This window comes from Schistocerca gregaria, chromosome 2, assembly GCF_023897955.1.
Source record: "Schistocerca gregaria isolate iqSchGreg1 chromosome 2, iqSchGreg1.2, whole genome shotgun sequence".
NCBI classification, from domain to species: Eukaryota; Metazoa; Arthropoda; class Insecta; order Orthoptera; family Acrididae; genus Schistocerca; species Schistocerca gregaria.
This window is the reverse complement of record NC_064921.1, coordinates 743,704,030-743,727,436: the sequence shown is the minus strand read 5'-3', so window position 1 is coordinate 743,727,436 and position 23,407 is coordinate 743,704,030.

Here is a 23,407-nt window from a genome sequence, read left to right as displayed (position 1 = left end):
GATTTTCACGAACAATAGTTTGCAGTTCTTTTATGGCTGCTTCATGATTCTGTAATGCATTTTCATGCCGGGAAAAAATAGGTTGAAAATGCTCACGAATTTGTGTTTTTACCTCATTACAGATTTTTTGGCACTTCGATTCAATGTTATGTAACTCAGTAGTTAAATCTTCACGTGTTTGTTCAAGTGTGGTGTTTAACTTTTGAAGCTTTTGCTATGTTTGTCTCTGATTTTGTTCCATTGTGTCTAACTGTTGCTGTGTTATCTCTGGTGTTGTTCCATTGTGTCTAACTGTTGCTGTGTTTGTCTCTGGTGTTGTTCCATTGTGTCTAACTGTTGCTGTGTTAGTCTCTGGTGTTGTTCCATTGTGTCCAACTTTTGAAGATTTTGTTCCATTGTGTATAACTTTTGAAGATTTTGTTCCATTGTGTCTAACTTTTGAAGCTTTTGTCCCATTTGTTGCATTAATTGTAATAACAATGCACTGGTGTCTGAAACATGTTCCTTAGTGCTATTCGGCAATGCATTTTCATCGGCAATATTCGCAGTTTGAAAAACAGAAAATGTGTCTTGACTTATTTGAGAAACCGGTGAGGACGCAAAACCTGAATCTACAGTATTTGCAAGATTGTGTCCTGTCATTTCGGAATCCTGAGGCGAGTTGTTGCCGACTGATCGATCGATAACGCTTCCCTGTTCAATAATTGTTTCACTGCCTACACCATTATTTGCAACCCGCTCCATTTCCCTATGCACAATAACCAAATTACTACTTTGAACATCAGTTAATTCATTACATGGTGGCGCTAACACACTGCTTTCGTCTTCACTGTCATTTCTCAGTTTACTTTGGAGCCTAGTATTACGTTTTTCACACACCATTATTGTCACAATATTTCACACGACAACACAAAAAAGCACAATTTGAAAAGCAACAATAAGAGAACACATTAACATATCACTGAAAATAATATCTAGTTAATTGCAAGCGCAGCTGCGAAATACTTCGTGCAAAACTACATGCATGCCACAACTGTTTTACTGTACAACAATGAAAGACTGTAACTACAAAGGAAATTCTCTCTATGATTACGCGCTAGCAATAAACAAAAGCTACACTAATTACTCAAACTACAAGGAAAAAAGCAGAAGATTCCAGTGAGGTATCCTCGGCTAAGGGTCGACATATGAAACGTCCCCTTTGAAAAATTATACACAACTGTGCTTAAGCTGACACACAATAGTTTTTAGCGCAACGCAATCTGACTTTCAATAATCCCTACAAGAGAATGGCCCTGACTAACATTAACCTATATGTTTCACAAATCACTTACCTCACAAAAATCTTCGTTACTCGAACTTCTGCAATACAGCAAGCGCCACTACTGCCAGCTAACTAAAAGATTCAAACTACGGAAGTCACTAACCACTGATAGGCATAGTTAGCGAATGAAAGATTTTAATAGGGAACAAACAATGTATTTACCTTTATAGTCATAATATATATATCAGTTCATGACACCAATTCTTACAAATTTCAAAACTCTGCCATCTCTCCCCACGTCCACCACTGCTGCTCACCTCCAACTGCGCAACGCTACGCGCTGTTAGCATCCAGCTGCCACTGCCCGACACTACAATGGCAGACAACAATGCAAACTAGCCACAGACTGCGCACAGCACAGCCAGTGATTTTTCATACAGAGTTCTATGTGGCGTTACCAATAAGAAAACTTAAACAGCCTACTTACAGAATTGATGTCATTATGACTATTAAGGTAAATACATTGTTTGTTCTCTATTAAAATCTTTCATTTGCTAACTGTGCCTATCAGTAGCTAGTGACTTCTGTAGTTTGAATCTTTTAGTTAGCTGGCAGTAGTGGCGCTCGCTGTATTGCAGTAGTTGAGTAACGAAGATTTTTGGTGAGGTAAGTGATTTGTGAAAGGTATAGGTTAATGTTAGTGAGGGCCATTCGTTTGTAGCGATTTTTGAAAGTCAGATTACGTTACGCTAAAAATATTGTGTGTCAGTTTAAGCACAATCTTGCACAATTTTTCTAAGGGGACGTTTCAACAGAACCGTGGTGATTTAAGAAGTGGTCAGTCGCATGCGTTAGTTGACACCACAAACCACAATTCGAAAGAGAGAACAAAGATGCTTCTACCAAACAGACATAAGTAAACGGTAAAATAAGATGTTGAATGGGTCGAAGCGAGCCGCCGCATAACAACGTAGTTGCCTGCAAACTTCGAAATAAGGTAGATGCGGTCCCTACCGCAACTTACAACATCGTTGAAAATCAGTGCGGACGTGAAGAGCATTGGTACACCATGTTAAACAAACGGAAAAATGGAGGCGGTACAATTGGAGAGCGATCTGCCTTCACCAACATGCATAAGCAATTCATTACTAGTGTATATATCTCAGTTACAAAAAACTAATAATAAAAAAAAAGTTGCATGGCGCGAGATTCAATCCGGCGACCTTCGGATTACGAACCCGAGCGCTTACCGCTGCGCCACGACGCTGTAGAAAACTATTAATCGTAGAGAGTATTTCACTGCAACGCTTTATTTTAACTGTCGATTTTCTCGACAACGGCTGAGAAGTGCATCTTGGTGCTTTGCCACATTACACCTCTGGCCATGAACTTTTGTTACGCGCATTATGAATGGAATCTGAATTTCACAATTGGCGGCCTCCCCTTGTCAGTGTGACAGAATGTTTATACCACTTTTTTTAAAAATGCTGTTGTAATGCATTAGTGTAGTGCGCAAAGTGATCAATTTGATTCAAAATGATATTTGTAGAACGTAAGAACAATGAACTGGATGGGGATGGTCTTCAGCCAATGGACAAGAAGGCAGTGTTGGAACACTACTAGAGTCAGGTGGAAAGAGACACTGTTGGAGTGCGTAAGGAAGCTATTCTGGGCGCTTTTACTTTAGTTGTGAGAGAAGGTAGCCCCATCTGTGGTAACGTGTGTTAATCGTGTATGTGATAGTTTCTGCACAGTGAGTTGGCGCTGCAACACTTTAAGCTTCTGACACTTTTACGTTTGCGTTGGAAGAAGATAGACCTTTATTTGGTAATGTGTTATATTTGGTCGTCTCCGTGATAGATAGTGGGCGGTGTACGGCACTGCAATACGTTTAACTGATGAAGGGACTATAACTTTAGTGAGGCCTGGGTGTACTCCAGCACAGAATTTTTCCACTTGCATTAAGGAACTGAGAAAAGACGCAATATGAGTTTCTACTCGTTATCTCTTGTGTGTTAATGCATAGACCGTCATGCTGAACACTGAATTATTTTGAGCTGGCGAATATTTTGTGCATAGGGATCACGAAACGGACTTGGCATCTCGTGTGTCTTGAATGACTATTTGACTTGGGGGTTCTGCTACCATTATCATAACGGTTTCAACGCAACTGGTTCAAATGGCTCTGAGCACTTTGGGACTTAACTTCTATGGTAACCAGTCCCCTAGAACTTATAACTACTTAAACCTAACTAACCTAAGGACAGCACACAACACCCAGTCATCACGAGGCAGAGAAAATCCCTGACCCCACCGGGAATCGAACCCGGGAACCCGGGCGCGGGAGGCGAGAACGCTACCGCACGACCACGAGCTGCGGACTCAACGCAACTGTTTTGTATTTTATTAGGCTATATTTGTCTCAGTGTTATAACTGGTTATCATAGGGCCGTCTTCCTTTCATTTGCGGTTTCCTTTCTTGAATAAACATTATTCAACATAATTTACTCTTCAATTGCCTTTATTTAAAATGTGTGATTATTTTATTAATGCGCAATTCCTGCCAATGCATAGGCTATTTGAGTGCTGGATCACAGCTGCGTGTTATTATTTGGAGCGAGTTGGCTACGTTGGTCAAGAAAGCAGACATGTGTGGCTCAGTCGTGTGATAATATTGAGCTATTCTTTTTAAACAGAGCTGTGCATAGCCCAGTTATCTAAGGTACAAGTCGCAAATGGTTTGCTCGTACGGAATGCTGGTCAGAGAAGCTACTGTTCAGCAGAACATACATTAGATATCGTCACACTCTGCGTTAACTAATTTGCTCTTTTTTTTGTATATGAGTACTGCCAGCTATCAGAAATGTATTTAACAAGTACAGAAGTCACTAGATATGGAGACCAAATTAATTGGTCAAGACTAAGAAATAATAGCGTAAGATTTGCAGATAGGATGGAGGAAAGGAAACAGGGAAGAGGAAGTCATGAATATTGTCTACAATGTGGGAAAAATACTGGTTCACTTTCGACAGAAGCGAGCGAAAAGCTAAGTCGACATTTCATCTCAGCTGGTATGCAGTGTCGATCTAGGTGAGAATCGAGGTATTAAGTAGCTTTTTTTTGGAATTGTAGGGCTAAATGGAAAAGGAGATGGAGAAATGGTTAGTCCCATGAGCAGAAAAGGAACATGACTTATTAAATGTTTTATTGCAGTTATGAGATGATTATAATAACTGATAAACAAGGAGAGGTACTGAGCTCACCATTGTCAAAGAATTCAATCAGTAAAACAGTGTGTGTGAGATTCCCGTCACCTGAGCATAGCGAGAACCGATGGGGTGAAGGAACTGAATGTTACACACATTCGTGGCTAACTAGTGTCGTGTGGATTTTTACTATTTGTGGCATGTTAAACTATATTACAGTTGTAAAGATTCGTACGACTAAAGGATGGACTAGTTTTAGTTTCGTTTTGGGTGAAAATGATTTTTCTAAATTTTTCTGCATGTAAGCAAGAGAAATATTTTCTGCAATCTAAACAGCTAGTTCTTCCCAAATTAGATGATCTTACAAGATTATCCCAGGCAGTTTTTTATAAGGAAATCGATAACTCTAAGGAGTATTGATTTTTTGATGATAAACTTCTGGTGTGATATGATTATGACCTGTGACTATTTAGGGCTAAGTTTAAGACCAAAATTTTCTGCCCTCTGTGATGGTTAACAAAAGAAGTAATTCATACCTAATTCGGCAGCATCAGCAATCTTAGGGTTGGTACTTAGATACAACTGGATGTCATCAGAATGTAAACAGTAGTTACAAGAGTTTAACAAAGATGATATATTGCGAGAATAGCCGATTAAGGACTGAATGCTGGGTCATCTCCTGAGATGATTTCTACGACGGAGAGGTGGCTCGTTGATATCTCTTTCCAAGATGATGTTGAACCACAGCACTGCGCTGCTTGATAAATTCAGCAGTTTCATTTTCATTAGCGACATACTGAAATCTAAAGTACAGAAAGCCTTGTCGAAATCAAGTTGTGTTCAAATGGTCATTTCGCATCATTTCATGGCATGTTTGATGTCGTCAGTCTCGATGATTGCAGTAATGCGGTTGTTGTCTCTTGTTTTGAAGGAGCTGTGACGTTTACCATGCGTACTATAAATTTTAAGGTAGTCCGTCAGCTGACCGTGTGCAATGTACTCTAAGGGTATAGATATACAAATAACATGCTGACGCAACCATTGTCGCCGTATGACTTGGGGTTACGTTTCTCGTGTATTGGTTGAATTAAGCTTTGGTTCCATTCAGTAGGATACTTACCGCTAACGAGAGAGAGATCCGTGATTTTTGTTAGAATGGGAATAATAACATTGGAAACCTTTTAAATGATGAGGATGCTCACTCTATAATTATCTACTGCCTCATAATTGTCTTCCCCTATTGCACCTGTGGAGATACGTTTCAAGAAAAAAATATAGGTGTCGCGAAGGTGAAGTTGTATTTGATAACTGATCCCACGTTGGTGCCGGGTTCTGTGGCCGAGCGGTTCTACGCGCTTCAGTCCGGAACCACGCTGCTGCTATGGTCGCAGGTTCGAATACTGCCTCGGGCATGGATGTGTGCGATGTCCTTAGGTTAGTTAGGTTTAATTAGTTCTAAGTCTAGGGGACTTGATGATCTCAGATGTGAAGTCCCATAGTGCTCAGAGCCATTTGAACCATTTGAACTTGAGAGCTCTTGGAGAGTCTGTGGCGGAACAGATCGACCATGAACACGTCTATCAAGCATGTCCCACACATGCTCGATGGGATTTAGGTAGGGACTTACCCCTGGCTATCTCGTTACCTCAATGTCCAGATGTCGCAAGACATGCCTGATTACGCTTGCCATATGGGCCCCGTTATTACTGTGCATGAGAAGGAATTCAGGGCCATCACCGTATGCACCAGACGCCAAATGATCGAACAGGATCTGTTCGATGTACTGCCTGACGGTTAGGCGACCATGGAGAACGACGAAATCCGTACAGCTGTTAACACTGATGCCTCCCTATACCATCACAGAACTTTGGTCGTATCTGTCGATTTTCTGGTCGACATTTGGCAGTAAACCCCTCACAGCTGCGTATCCACCCGTGAATAAGGCCATCACCTTGTGTGAGACGAAGTCTGAATTCATCTGTGATTAACGCGTTTCGCAACAACGAAGTTGCCAGTTGATACGGATGTGCCAGAACTGACGGCGAGCTGCGAGATGTTGCTGTGTTGTTTCAAAATTGTTCATTTGGCTCTGAGCACTATGAGACTTGACGTCTGAGGTCAACAGTCCCCTAGAACTAAGTACTGCTTAAACCTATCTAACCTAAAGACATCACTCACACCCATGCCCGAGGCTGGATTCGAACCTGCGACCGTAGCGGTCGCGCGACTCCGTAGCGCCTAGAACCGCTCGGCCACTCCGGCCGGCTGCTCGAAGCTGGGTGCTCGAAGAGAACATCTGGATCGTAGGGTTGTTTCTCGTAACCTTTTTCTTACAATGTGACCAGACACAGCGGCTCCAGTGGCCCTTCTGAGATCATCTTGCAGTGTTCTGGCAGAAACGCAGAGATGGCCAGATGTCAGTCTTTACGTGGAGTTGTAACCCGTCGGTTACCTTGTCCAACTCGCTTTGTGTATTGGGCAGTCTCCCTGTACCGTGCCCACAAACTATCGACGATGAGTGGAGAGGCATTGGCATCTGCAGTGACACGAGGGAAAATCGATACATGTGATCAAAGGACACCCTATAGAACTTGCTCTGGATTAAGATGTCGCACTTGATGTACCTGCTTGAATACAACTTCCGCTAATGACATCTAACGTATGTGTACCTAACTAGAGAAACTATCGGTAACCACTTCCTTCTGAGGGATCACCTGATACTGTAAAGTATAACACAGCCAATAGGTGGCGAATGTATTTGTTTGTTGGATACGTTGAAAGCGAAGATCTAAAGCTATGCGATAAGACCACCGGTATAGTCCGAATTAAAACTGTTTTAACATACCGAACGTTGGTACATGCGTTCCCCTGGTTCTTTTAAACAGTCTGTTTCCCTCATCTGTTTAGAAATTTAGGAATGAAATTGCGGCAACAATCCTGGATTTTTCTTTGGAAAGGATCATTTGGAAACGGAGTTAAGCATTTCAGCTGTTGTTTGGTAGTCGTGTCAGGCTGTTAACTAGTTTCATTAGATTTTCACATGCCTCGAGATGACTGAGTGTTTATGTTGTCCTCATCATTTCATCATCATTCATGAAAGTGGCGAGATTGGGCTGAGCAAAGGTTGGGAATTTGTACGGGCTCTGATAACGGCACAGTTGATCGCCCCACAAACCAAACATCATCATCATCATCATCGTTTCATTAGAAGGTAGGTAGTCTTTGGTTTTGCGGGAGCTGTTTCAGAGGCTGTTGAAGTGTGAGTCACCGCCGGGAAAGAAGAGAAGCGGGTGGCGGCAGCCGGTGGTGGCCGACCGCAGTGGGTCTGGCGCCGCCCGAAACCCGAGCCGGCCAGGCGCCCACCCCACTGTCCTGCCCACCTAGGCTGGAGCCTGCGAGCGCTCGCAGCCTCCCGTCTGTCAGCTCTCCTAACGAGACGCCGGCTCCTGGCACCCGTCTGTAAGACACCCGGCCATGTAATCGACTCTCCATCCCGAAGCAGGGACTCACTGCGGGGCATGCACGGCTGCAGATACACGAGGCGCGTTCGATAAGTTATGCAACACATCTTTTTCCTTGGTAAATTTTGGTTGGAAAAAAGAGGGTGGTTTGTTGTGGGACATCGTGGGATATTCCTGGTTCAACTCCTAAAAAAAAAAAAGTTCAAATGCGTGTGAAATCTTATGCGACTTAACTGCTAAGGTCATCAGTCCCTAAACTTACACACTACTTAACCTAAATTATCCTAAGGACAAAAACACACACCCATGCGCGAGGGAGGACTCGAACCTCCACCGGGATCAGCCGCACAGTCCATGACTGCAGCGCCTTAGACCGCTCGGCTACAACCCCTTCAGCTCCATGTAGTTCCCATAGGCGCAGAGCTACACATTGCCTTAGAAATGACGTCTGTAACGGATGTGCGCTCCAAGCAGAGAGCTGCCATTAAATTCCTTTTACCGAAAACCAGAGCATTGCAGATATTCATAGCCGACACAGAATCTATACAGACGCCTGGAAGTGAACAAAAAGCACGGTGAGTCGTTGGGCGAGGCGTCTGTCATCATCACAACAAGGTCGCGCAAACCTGCCGCCAGCAGACAGCTGTGACTCCTGCAACATGGGACGGTGCGCACACTCTCATTCGAAGTGAAAGACGGATCACAGTCAACCACCTCTGTGCTCAGCAGACGTATCTGTTGGTAGTCCCGACGCACTTGTCCACCGGTTGGGGTACTCAAAGGTGTCTGCCCGCTTGGTTCCCCACCGTCAAACGGAAGACCGTAAAGAGCAACGAAGGACCATCTACCAGAAATTGCTTGTATGTTACGAGGTTGATCATAACAAATTATTTTGTAGAAAATCGTTGTAGGCAATGAAACATCGATTCGTCAGTGCGAACCGGAAACAAAACGGCAATCTATGGAGTGGCGCCCACCACCTCTCTTCTCAAGAAAGATTTTCAAAGCCATATCATCGGTAAAGCCATGGCGGCGCTCTTCAGGGACTGTGAGGGGGTTCTTCTGTTTGATGCCCTCCCTCACGGTGCAACCATCAACTTCGATGTGTATTGCGCTACTCTCAGAAAATTAGAGAAATGACTTCAGCGTGTTCGTCGCCACAAAAATGGTAACGAACATCACCTCCATGACAAGACAAGGCCTCACCCAAGTCTGCGCACCGGAGAGGAGTTTATAAAACTTCCCTGGACTTTTATTCCTGATCCACCCTACAAATCGGACCTCACACCCTCCGACTTGCATCTGTTTGGCTCAATGAACGATGCACGACGTGGGAAGAGGTACGTGGATGATGAAGAGGTTACTGATGCAGCAAGACGTTGGCTCCGACGATGACCAGTAGAGTGGTACCATGCAAGCATACAGTCCTCCCAGCAAGTTGGCGTAAGACCGTCACGTTGAAGGGAGACTGTGTTGAAAAATTAGATTTTGTAGCCAAAAGAGCGGGAATAATATGGTGTATTGGAGTCAAGAGTGAAACCAACCAGCTCACAGAAAAAAAAAGTTTTTGCATTTCTTATTGAATGGCCGTAGTATGATGAACGGAAAACAGAAAATTATTGTTTCTTTTACTCCAGTACTAAATTTGACAAAAAGTACTCAAAAAGTGAAACATACGAATATACTGACTGACAGTCACCCACTCAGTATACGCTGACTGATAAAGTAGTGAAGAACCTAGAAGAAACTGCCAGATGCCAGTGTAACTCTATTAGTCAGTATCAAATGAATATACACTCCTGGAAATTGAAATAAGAACACCGTGAATTCATTGTCCCAGGAAGGGGAAACTTTATTGACACATTCCTGGGGTCAGATACATCACATGATCACACTGACAGAACCACAGGCACATAGACATAGGCAACAGAGCATGCACAATGTCGGCACTAGCACAGTGTATATCCACCTTTCGCAGCAATGCAGGCTGCTATTCTCCCATGGAGACGATCGTAGAGATGCTGGATGTAGTCCTGTGGAACGGCTTGCCATGCCATTTCCACCTGGCGCCTCAGTTGGACCAGCGTTCGTGCTGGACGTGCAGACCGCGTGAGACGACGCTTCATCCGGTCCCAAACATGCTCAATGGGGGCAGATCCGGAGATCTTGCTGGCCAGGGTAGTTGACTTACACCTTCTAGAGCACGTTGGGTGGCACGGGATACATGCGGACGTGCATTGTCCTGTTGGAACAGCAAGTTCCCTTGCCGGTCTAGGAATGGTAGAACGATGGGTTCGATGACGGTTTGGATGTACCGTGCACTATTCAGTGTCCCCTCGACGATCACCAGAGGTGTACGGCCAGTGTAGGAGATCGCTCCCCACACCATGATGCCGGGTGTTGGCCCTGTGTGCCTCGGTCGTATGCAGTCCTGATTGTGGCGCTCACCTGCACGGCGCCAAACACGCATACGACCATCATTGACACCAAGGCAGAAGCGACTCTCATCGCTGAAGACGTCACGTCTCCATTCGTCCCTCCATTCACGCCTGTCGCGACACCACTGGAGGCGGGCTGCATGATGTTGGGGCGTGAGCGGTAGACGGCCTAACGGTGTGCGGGACCGTAGCCCAGCTTCATGGAGACGGTTGCAAATGGTCCTCGCCGATACCCCAGGGAAGTGGCGGTGCGGTCCCCTACGGCACTGCGTAGGATCCTACGGTCTTGGCGTGCATCCGTGCGTCGCTGCGCTCCCGTCCAGGTCGACGGGCACGTGCACCTTCCGCCGACCACTGGCGACAACATCGATGTACTGTGGAGACCTCACGCCCCACGTGTTGAGCAATTCGGCGGTTCGTCCACCCGGCCTCCCGCATGCCCACTATACGCCCTCGCTCAAAGTCCGTCAACTGCACATACGGTTCACGTCCACGTTGTCGCGGCATCCTACCAGTGTTAAAGACTGCGATGGAGCTCCGTATGCCACGGCAAACTGGCTGACACTGACGGCGGCGGTGCACAAACGCTGCGCAGCTAGCGCCATTCGACGGCCAACACCGCGGTTCCTGGTGTGTCCGGTGTGCCGTGCGTGTGATCATTGCTTGTACAGCCCTCTCGCAGTGTCCGGAGCAAGTATGGTGGGTCTGACACACCGGTGTCAATGTGTTCTTTTCTCCATTTCCAGGAGTGTAGCTGCAATTCTGTACGACGGGAAGAATAGCCACCAGAGAGCATTACTATTGTTCATGTTTAGTGCTCTTACCACACCTTTTAGGGTACATTAGAGGTGTGAACAGGTCACTTGTTGACTGATCGCTTCGAAGGGTGTGGAGATGCCAGTACACGTGTGGGACAGCGTTGTCAGCAGCTGATAGATTTTTAAATGGGCCTCATTGTGGATCTTCATTTCGCTGGCCGGCCAAATCGCGCAGTTTCCAGATTCATGGGATATTCAGTTTTAGTTTTAGTTATCTCATGTTCCGTAGATCATTTATCCGATTATTTTATCGATATTATGTGGAACAAGTCAGTATTAATATTACTGAAATTTTTAGTTGTACATATCCAACTACATTTAGAGCTCCAATTTTTTTACCAGTTCTGAAACAGAAACTCGTCCATGGAGTAGAAGGAGTTGTCCAAAAGAAATGACCTTAATCTAGATTTAAAACTTGATCATCTACCTGACAGACACTTTATATTGTTGGGCAAATGATTAAAGAGTTTTGTTGCTGAATAATGTACTCCCTTTTGAGCAACTGATAGTTTCAATAACGGACAGGGAAAGTCATTTTTCCCTCTAGTGTTGAACGTATGAACATCACTGTTCTTCGCGAATTGAGAAGGATTATTTGTAAGGAATTTTATTAGCGGATATATGTACTCTGATGGTGCAGTTAAAATACCTAACTGCTTGAAAAGGTGCCTACATGACATCCTTGGGTGAACACCACTAATTATTCTCACTGCTCTCTTTTGTGCAATCAATACTTTATGTCTAAGTGGTGAGTTACCCCAGAAAACAATTCCATAAGTCAATATTGAGTGGAAATATGCAAAGAACTTTAGGAGGCTGATCTGTTTATTACCAAGACTAGCGATTATACGAAGAGCGAAAAAAGTTCAAGTTAATTGTTTGAGAAGCTCAGTAATATGCTTCTTCCAGTTCAAGTTGTCCTCAATGTGAACACCCAAAAATTTGGAGAAATGTACCCTGTTAACAGAGCCCTGTTCATACGCTACATCAATTGTTGATATGACTCTCTTCGGTGTACAGAACTGATTGTAGTGAGCTTTTTTCAAAATTAAGGGCGAGTCTATTTTCTGAGAACAACTTAATGATTCTCTGAAAGACATCCTTAACCATATCTTCAGCTGCTTTTTCTGGAATGGGATTTATTATAACACTAGTGTCATCTGTTAAGTGAGAGGTCATTCACACGAGTAAGGAACAGCAGAGGACCTGAAATTGAACCGTGTGGGACTCCCTTTGTGATAACTCCCCGTTCACTAGAATTTACCACCCTACCAACATTATTTGTGCTATTCAGCACAAGTTTTTGCTTTCTGTATACTAAATATGGTTCAAACCACCTGTGTGGATGGTATTCAATTCGGATGCAGCAGTGGCACGATGTCGGAATGGATGGAAACACGAGGGCAGGCATACTCATGGGCAAGATTCCGATCGACACCGTCGGACCGTCACAAGAAGGACCACCGTATTGTGCTCCAGGCACTCCGTAACCGCTTCACACCTGTGCCTGCTACCCGAGAGCAAGTAATGGACTGCCTACAACATTGTGCGTCATACCACACCACTAGTCAGCTGCTGGACAAGCAGCTGGACTTGCAAATTATCGTCACATGCGTACACTGCTATTCATATAAAAACGCATTTGGCTGCATCTGGAATGGTGATGTGATCGTGATGATGAACAGCGTCACACTGTGTTCGGCGATGAATTGAGGGTCTGCTCTAATCCGGATGGCCATCGTCGGTGAATATGGCGGCGAGCTGGAGAAACTCCCCATTCCACCAGTGTTTTGGAAAGGTACAACGGTATTACTCCTGGTGTCGTGGGTTGGGGAGCTGTCGGGTATGACGTCAGATCTTGGCTAGCAGTGATTGAAGGAACTCTGGCGGCACAGTGGTACCTGACGGATAATCTCATCGCTGATGTGATATCTCTCATAAGACAGTATCATGGTCCCATTTTTCGAAAGTACACTGCTCGTCCACACGTGGTACTTGTCTCAATGAGCTGTCTACCTGACGCTGAAGTACTTTTGTGGCTAGCTGGATCCGAAGATCTGTCCCCAACTCAACATGTATGGAACCAGTTCAGACGCCAACTCCATCCAGTACCACTACCCACGATATCAAGGACCAGTTGAAACCGGCTAGCCCAAGCTCGACAACATCTACCTGCTGGTGGAAAACGAAACAGACGAATTCGGGAACTGTTGCTGAAGCGTGTCCTGGCCGGCACGCAAGAATTCGTCAACTTCTGCCTGCTCGTGCCAGACCAACCGCACAAACTCCGCAAACTCCTCTAAAACTGAGTGGAGCAAGTGCACAACCTTCACCCCTTTTGCAACATTCTTAAAAATTACTGTAAATACTGGCCCAATGCACAACATATAAAAGAAATAAAATAATACAAAAACACAAATATATTATTAAAAAATATTTTCTGAGAACAAGCACTTTCTTTTATTTTATGTTGTGTCGATGGCTGCTTTGTATGAAACTTACTTTACAAATTCTAATTTGCCAACTTCACCATTTTTGTGTAAATCTAATTTCAGTTGCAGTAGAGCTTACCTTCTAGTTTTTGAGTTCGTTCTGATGATGCGGACATTTTTTGCACAGTTAATTATTATGTAAATGTCTGTTTGTTTATGGTTCATACTTTTCACAAACTTTAAGATGTTTGGCTGAGGAGATTCACACGAAGCAATGAAACGGGAATGAAAGCTTTCAAAAGCGTTGGTCGTTCTTCCTAAGGAAGCGCAATCTGCTGCCCAAACGCGAAGCGGAAACAGCCATATTCTTCGTCATAAACGTAAATTTCACTTACACAATCGGCGAATTCGGTGTGTTTTTAGTCTTGTGGCTATATACTGACTAGATCAGCAAAATCCTCAGGACATCTTGAGGATTTAAATAACTAACCCCGAAGAAGTTCTGCAACATCTGCAGACATAAGTACTGTTTACTGCAGTCGACTTGTAACACCGAAAATGCAGATAAAATACCTTCTGCGCCATCAAAAATTTTCGCCGTTTAATATCCGTTGATAACTTACACTGTACTTTCGATTCTGAAGCTGTAAGCTGTATTACTGAAACTTTCTTTAATACGTAATAGACGAACTAGTGTATTTAATTTTGGCTGTATATAATTGATGGTATTTATAATGAAAATATTGTAAATTTCTGGTGAATAGCAAAGGGAGCTTTATTGAAAAGTATCGATAGAAACGGCGGAATGGTAATAGCTGTGCCGTTGTTTGTCTCTGCGTATGGAAAGTCTCTGTGGCTTTGCGAGCAGAGAGGAAGCACAGCAGCTTGAGTTATGGAAGTGCTTGTTGGGCGCTCCCGCCGGCACAGTGTGTAGCTATACTCGCGCCAGTGTAGACGCGCCTGATGCGTTTTCTGTGGCTGTGGAGACGACTCGGGGCACTCGAATAGGAGCAGCATTGTCATCGGTTACATTCTTCGTTGTCCGCGCAGCTACAACATTGTAAGACTGTCAAGTGACTGTAGAGGCTTTGTTGCTGTTGTTGTCTTCAGTCCTGAGACTGGTTTGATGCAGCTCTCCATGCTACTCTATCCTGTGCAAGCTGCTTCATCTCCCAGTACCTACTGCAACCTACATTCTTCTGAATCTGTTTAGTGTACTCATCGTAGAGGCTTTACTCAGTTGATTTCTTTCTCTAAGGATGCATAAATTGAATAATAGAAAAAACTTGTAAGGTACCTGTGTTGTCATTGTCTTAGACATTACTACCGATGAGGGTCCCTTTGCTTTCCAAACAATCACCGATTGTCGTATGAATATGAAAACTGGTTAACTATTTACTGTCAGTTAGCGTGTTTTCCGATCGCTGGTCGCCGAGCGGTTCTAGGCGCTTCAGTCTGGAACCGCGTGACCGCTACAGTCGCAGGTTCAAATCCTGCCTCGGACTGGGTGTGTGTGATGTGCTTAGGTTAGTTAGGTTTAACTAGTTCTAAGTTCTAGGGGACTGATGACCTGAGACGTTAAGTCCCATAGTGCTCAGAGCCATTTGAACCATTTCTTTAGTTAGCGTGTTTGCTGGAGTCTAGTTTCAGTCAAAATTTTCTGCCACAGTAACTGTTCATTCTTGTATTACGTAACGGAGGCTACTTAAAGCAAACTAAAACTTCACTGCAAGACTAATGACTAAGGATACAGCACAAACTAATAGTGCGCTATTTCATTTATTCTGTATTTAGCTTAGCGAGTGACTGCTGGTTTGGAATGTATTTTATTGTTATTTTAAAAGTAAAACCAGTAGCTCATTTGCTTAAAGTAAATTCAGATTTTACATTACGTTACACTGAGGTTACTGATTTTTTTTTAACATAACAAATTTCCAGTTAAGCCAGTCATTTATTTAACCAGAAATTTCATTTAACGTTAGTTTCAAAATTTAATATTTTAGAATAAGTAACTGCAAACTCAGTGCTTTCTGATTAATTTCTTTTCTTGTGAACTGTTGTACTGTGGAAAAGCGTGACAACCTACTGTTGTCACGGCAATGATTATTTGCTTAAATTGATTACGTATCCCTTTTTAGCTATCAGTGTTTTCTTTGTGTGTTCAGTGATTTTTATAGTAAATTTTACGTGGTACTCTTCCACCCCCCCCCCCCCCTCCCGTCCAGTTTGTGTGCGATTGCACTATATTCCACCCATTTCAAATTTTCATCTAAGTTTAGTTTAAATTTAGAACAGATTCTTCCTTCAGAAGAGTCTGTTTTAAATTTTCCTCAATTAACCGGTGTTATTTTCCTTCGGTAACGATAGCCTTATTCACTGTAAAATTTCTAAAACTTCATTAGGCATATGCGATCACTGTCAACTATATCGCACTCCAGTTGGCAGTTTGTGTGTCTTTAGATCTTGAAATGTCAAGAGTTGTGACCTGACACGACTATTATAAGTTTCGACTCTATGTACATTATGTTGCAATAAAACGTTTGTGACGTTGCTAGAATTAATTTGAAGATATCTGAGTTCTGATGTATCTTGAAAATTTTGTGAGCTGAATCTTTGAAGAAATGGTGCTACGAAAAGCAATTCCGTTTTACGAAAATAAGCAGTTAACGAGATTCAAATTGAGATAATTGAAAAAGTTGGAGTTACCTTTGGTTCATAAGAACTTTCATGAGTGAGCAAATGGGATTTATTAACTTGACTGGTATTAGGAATTCAGTTCAAAGTTACAACTGATGCCGAAATATTCTTTAGTTACAATGCTCTAAACAGTCATTAAAGTGACTGCTGAAATCAATGGCAAATTTTAGTTTAATGTGAAAGGTGGATATTACAAATCGGAGGCCATATCACTCAACGGTGCGGAAGTAATTATGATCTTTGGTGAAAACAAATCACACCGATGATAAACCAAAATTGCAAATGTTTCAAATTTCATTACACACTGCCGTTTGTGAAAAGTGCAACACCGAGAAGGAATTACTCGAATAGCGTCACACTTGGTGGAAGTGACGACGAGTGTGCAAGCAATACGTGATACGTTTTGCAGCGAGATGGTGTGTACGTAGGCCGAGGAGAGCCCTCTGGTGTCGGTCCGACAGGGTCGGTGTTGCGCTTAGTGTAGTCGGTGCAGTGCTGTCACACAAGGTGAAAACAATACAGTGAGTACCAGTATGCCTCGTCGACGTCAAAGGGAGCCATAGCGGCATGTGAGCCAGTTCGAACGGGGTAGAATGATCGGCCTCCGGGAAACGGGGTTATCATACCGTGACATTTCGGCTCGCACACGGCATGCTGCTACGACACTGATGCGTGTGTGGAAGCAGTGGGTAGAGGAAGGTCGTACACAGCGACGAGCGGGAACTGGACCAGGGAACATGACCACTGCACTGGGTGCCCAGCATCTTGTCCTCATGGCCATTACGGACCTATTGCGTCATGCACAGAGTTGGCTCGTCGCTGGAGCACTGCAGCAGGTGTGAACTTGTCTGCATTGACGGTTGGTCGTCGTCTGCTGCAGGTTGGACTGGTTTTACGCGTGACATTACTTCGGCTTCCATTGTCCAGAAACCCCAAGCTCCTCAGGCTGCATTGCAGACTGCAATGGGCACGTGAACACCGGACTGGGGTGCTGGGTGGCAACGCGTAATCTTTCCGGATGAGTCCCGCTTCAACATGTCCTACAGTGAAGGCCGGATATGTGTCTGGCGGAACAGTGGTCAGCACAACCTTGAATGCTGCATTGGGAAGCGGCATAGCGGACAAACACCAGGGCGCCACTGGTTACAACAACCGATCTCGCCTAGAACGCATTGCGGGCACTTTGAACCGCAACCGGTACCTAACGGAGGTTGTGGAGCCCGAGGTACGCCCCCAGCTTCAGGCATCTCCACAGGCCACATTTCAACGGGGTAGTGTCCGGCCACATATTGAGAGGAGCGACGGGTACCATTGCTTCCCCGACCTGCACGTTCGCCAGACATGTCGCCCATCGAACATGTCTGGGATGTGGTTGGTCGGCACCTGGTGCGTCACGGTCCTCCAGTAGCTGGTGTCACGTATTTGTGGGTTCGGATACAAGCTGCGTGGAGGGAAATTCTTCAGAAACGTATTCAGAGCCTTATTAATTCAATGCCACGGCGTATAGCAGCTCTCAAAAATGGGTCAAATGGCTGTGATCACTATGGGCTTAACTTCTGAGGTCACCAGTCCACTAGAACTTAGAACTACTTAAACCTAACTAACCTAAGGACATCACACACATCCATGCCCGAGGCAGGATTCGAACTTGCGACCGTAGCGGTCGCGCAGGTCCAGACTGTAGCGTCTAGAACCGCTCGGCCACCTCGGCCGGCTATAGCAGCTCTAATGGCGGCCATACGACATACTGAATAGTAAGGCTCAAAGGACATGTACATATTTGAATTGGTAATTACTCGTTATTTGTCGTGTACCTAACCTGTGGTATTAAATAAATTGAATTCGTGCGTTTCCTTCTTGGTGTTGCAATTTTCACAAACGATAGTCTTCTATAGACCCGTATATCCCGATAAGTAAAGAATATTTAAAAATGAAAGACTCAATGTTCATAGTGACACTGAAGATATATTAACTAATTGATTTTTAGAGAACAAACACATTGTGACTAGCCGTAATGACATATCTTATAATACTTCAGTTGAGCGTGATCTCTGGCTTTGGATAGCAACGGAGAAAGAAACGAATTCAGTTACTGCTGATCACAAAACTGGTTTTTGAAAATAACAATAAACAGCTGGTACCTTATAGAAGTAATAACGACTTTGTTTCGACAGCACACATGAATCTGTAATCACTGAACTGAGCGCGCGAGAGACGATCTTTGTGGGCTTAGCTCGCGATCTGGCGAAGAGTAATAACTTCGTCTTGGGTACGTACTGCTGTCTGAATAACGAAGGTCGTACCACTGCAGTGTGTCGTATGTTTTAGTGTAGTTTGTGGTAGTAGAACACACGGAATTCAAGTACATAAGTATTTAATTAAGCAAAGGAGGGATAAAAATTTGACGGCCTGTTCTTTGAAGTGGATATCATAGATAAGTAACACAGTTTTTTTAAACAAATGTGTTGGTAAAAATTATCACGTGCACGTGCTAAAAACAACGAATTGTGAACGAATTTTTTACCTATGAAGAAGAATTCACGTTCATATTCCGAATTGTTATTCTCTCAGTGTTTTTCAGCTTTTAGGACATCAAAATTCCTTAGTCTGAAGAGGTTTGTAAACAGCAGATAAAATGAAACAAAAACTCGCAATAAAGGTTCCAAACAACGTTGTAGAACAGATTGATTGCCAAAGGTAATAGCAAGCAAACAGCAGCACAGCGAGATAGACTGTATGTTTCAGATCTGTCGTAATTTGAATCTAAATTTTCTGTTGAGTTTTGATTTTCTCTTTTGGATATTTTCCATGTCTCTGTTTTTGCCTACGATGAGTATTCCAGCTCTATAAGAACACTCGGGTAGGATGAGTGTGATATGGTGTGTCAGTTATGTATAATTAGTGATCCAGTGTTTGCTGTGGAATATTTTTAAGTCTAAAGATTTTTCCATTCAATACCAACAGTTTTCATAACCTCATTTCAGAGCCGGTCATCTGAATGTTTTAGTCTAAACATTTTAACTATCACACTCTATCTTCATTTGCTGGTGTTTAGTTTTCTTTATTTAATTATAAGTCAGACATGTATTTCGTTTTTCCAAAAGATGTCTTGGAGACCTAACATTTCTGCTGTTGTCTGAGAATCTTTTTTTTTTTGTGCTGTAAATGTCCTGACATAGAATCGCAATGTCACTCTCCGAAACTAAGGGCCTTACCCTAATCTCTTAACTTATTGGATCGTTAACTTTAAGCTTCGATTTCAGTTTCAGCCACCCTTAAATTACTTTTTCGAAGACATAGTTGAAGAGAAATGGAGAGTGTCCACCGCTGCTATCCATTCCTGTTTTCATTTTAAAATATACAGGCTATTTTTCAGACAAACACCTTCAGGAAGGCACAACGGAAAATGCACACAGCCTTGGACTTCTCAACGATATGCATAGTAGAGGAAACCGGCGCCCATTAATGTGGATTTTAGTTCGGAATTTTTAGAAATTTTTGGCCAGATTCATCGTGTTTAAGTAGGTTTAGTCTTATAACATGGTTAGTAAAGTATAACTTGATGTATACACTTCTTGCATAACACTACATTTAACAGTACAAAATAATATTATATAGGCCCAACGAGCCCCGGGTATACGGCAAGTTTACGCACCTGTGGGGGCACGTTTAGCATATCATAAAAACAAAAAAGAGTAAATAAAACACGCTAGTAAAATTTTCAAAATACGTTTTATTCGCAGTATACTGACATGGAAAAAAGCAAATGTTTTGGCTAACTCTACCTGTTAGCATAATATGCCCAGCATAAAAGTCTGGACGTTAATTAAAGGCCTATTTAATTATCATTATCCTAGTTGCAGTTTACATACACAAAAAAGAGTGTGCCCTGTGGAACAATCGTTGTGAGCCTGCCTTTTACATCTAAGGAACTGGACCCTGCCTTAACTTCCTCTTGATTGACTGGATCTTTCGAGCAGTAAATACAAACTCAATTTTCATCGTCTTCATCAGATTGTTGCATGTTGTAAGAGGAAGCGAGAAAAAGTGGGTGGGATTTCGTTGAGACGGGAGAGCTTGCTTAAAGACTCTTTGGAAGGATTAGTTTGCGAGAGAAGATTGGGAGGAAGAAGGAGATACAAGGTGACAGACGACATAAAGGGAAGCAGAAATTATGCGAACCTGAGCAGGATGGCAGAAGACATGAGAGCATTGAAAGTTACCTGTCGAGACCTGTCTTTGGGCAGAACAGTAATGATAACGTAACCAGTAGGCAATACACATTTTTCTTTCATCTTGCGTTGAGCAATTTCTTGCCCTTAGCTGTTTATACCATTTATTCTCCTGTGTATTCATTTATTTAACTGCTGTTGTCTTAAAGTTGCTTTGACTGGGACATCAGTTAGTATGTTAATGCGAAATAGTGCCTGAATGTACCTCAACAGAATTTTGTAGATGTGCGCCATTGTCATGTATGAATTTGTTTCGAAATTACAGTAGTAACTTTCTCACTTTCAAATTATGCAGATGTGCCGCTGAAGATGAATAATCTCCTGTAAATTAACAACTATTTATCTCTGCTCAGTTCTATAATTTACGCCCATTAGAAACTTCGATATTTCAATAACGAAGTTTAATCATCTTGCATATGTTCTTCGTGCAAAGATGTTCACTGAGCTGGTACCGTGAAGTTTAATCATCTTGCATATGTTCACTGAGCTGGTGCTGTGAAGTTTGTGAGAGCCCTCAGCAGATGGCAGTACTGATATCCCACTACTAGAGTGCCTGTATACAGAGAGAGTGGCCATAGGTGAAGTTTCCCGAGTTTGGATGATTAGCTTTAGCGCCATTTTTCTGTCAAACGTCTCTCGCGCTTCCTATGTTCGCCGTGCTTTTGAGTTGAATTGTAGTTCAGAGGACTTTTGGAAACGATTAAAAGGTATTTGAATAATTGAGAGACTTGTTATGATTGTGCATGCATGTTCGACTTAGTTGCATATCGTTTTTAGTAGGTAATTAGCGTTTGCGATTTTAAATACGAATTGAAATAATGAAGCGTTTTGTGATGAAGTCGGTAGGCCTTCATGTTTGAAGTAAACACGTTAGTAATTGTACAGTATTGTTTTTGACATCTGTAATTTGTTCTGCAGGCGTTCGTAAACGATGCCAGGTTGTGCTGCATTTGGTTGTTCCAGTAGAGGCGAAGGTGGATTTCGCATGTTAGCATTTCCACGCAGTGAAGAAAGACGAAAGCAGTGGGCATTCGCAGTGATCAGGGCTGACATAAATCAAACAGAAGCCTTGTGAAAGCCAACCAGGTACTCTTATCTATGCGAAGTATGTCGTTTTGGCTTTTTACTACATGTAAAATCTAACGTAATACAGGTACGTTAAATCTTTAGCGTTATGCACTGCCGATACAAAACAAATGCTATACACTAAATTTTTTTTAATTTACGTTACTTCCATTGCAATATGTCTAGTAAACGAATTTTAAAGGAGATAAATGCAAGTAACGAATAACTTTTACAGCCACTGTATCATATTTTCCTGTGCTGTACTTAGTAGGCTACTATAAGTATATTATAGCTGTAAAGAAAGGCATTTAACGAATGATTTCGCCATATTGTCTTGTGCTTTTGATTCGGTGAGTGTGTACTCCTCTACTCCACAACTGGCCATTCAAAAGTCCCGCCCGCAGTTTGGAAGAAAAAATGGCCGCCGTATCGTTCGGTTGGTCACTCTCTCCCTATACAGGCTCTCTACCCACTAAGTCCAGCGCTCTGGCTACAATGGTTGCCGAGAAAAGTGCTCTGCGGAAACGTGGCCCGGTCTCCTCTGCTATAGTCGTAGATGGACATTTTAATGACAAGTCACCGGTCCGATAACTATTAATGCGAAAGACGGCGGTCGCTGTGTATGGATGACGGCACAGTTACTAATGACGTGGAGAACACACCAGATGACGCTCCGGGCCCATCGGACTCAGTTGGCATACGCAGAACGACAGAAGAGTCTCGATATTTGACGTACTGTGGCCGTCAACAGTTTTAAAAACCTTTAAAGCTAATTTCAGATTCAATTTCAATAAAATTCACATTACTGAACTCCAGAAGTGCCTCATTGCCATCGAAGTTCAACTCCCACTTGTTACGCCAATGCCGCAAGGCGCCTATAACCTCGGTGTGCACAAGATACGGACACTTGCTGTTCGCGCATGCGCAGTGGGCCCCCGTGCCGGTTCTTGGGCGGCGCGGCGAAGGCAGCCTCGGTGCCAGCGCGGGTCTGTGCGCGGGTCCAGATGGTATCTGCGAGATTTGTAGCGGCTAATTCGGCGCCGTGTCGCCGGCCGGCGTGTCGCTGTCTGGCGCGCTGTGTGGCGCTCGCCACTCACCGGCGGCCTGCCTGCCTGCCATCTGATAGCGGCGCGCGTGCGGCAGGCCGTGTGTGAATCTCGCGTGGGGCGGAGGGGCGCCGCCCGATGGAGACGTAACGTCCCCATTCACTCCTCTTCGCTGCTTCTCTTTACTTTACGTGGGGTCCCACACGTATCGGGAAGCTTTTCTCGCTTTTAATTACTAGTCACTCATTTCCTAACGACTACATTTTCTCAGGACTTATCAAATAATCTCAGTTTTCCCCTGTATTTTATTTTTCAATGTCTGACGTATATGTTGACTGGAATACTCTCTTTCAAATTCTATAGGTGGCACGGGTAAAATACAGGGAGCGAAAGGCTATTTACAATTTGTACAGAAACCAGATGGCAGTTATAAGAGTCAAGGGACAAGAAAGGTAAGCCATGGTTGGGAAGGGAGTGAGGCAGGGTTTTAGCCTCTCCCCGATGATATTCAATTTGTATATTGAGCAAGCAGTAAAGGAAACAAAAGAATAATTCGGAGTAGGTATTAAAATCAATGGAGAAGAAATAAAAGCTTTAAGGTCGCCCATGACTTATTAATTCTGTCAGAAACAGCAAAGGACTTGGAAGAGCAGTTGAACGGAATGGACAGTGTCTTGAAAGGGGGATATAAGATGAACATCAACAAAAGCAAAACGAGGATAATGCAATGTAGTCGAATTAAATCGGG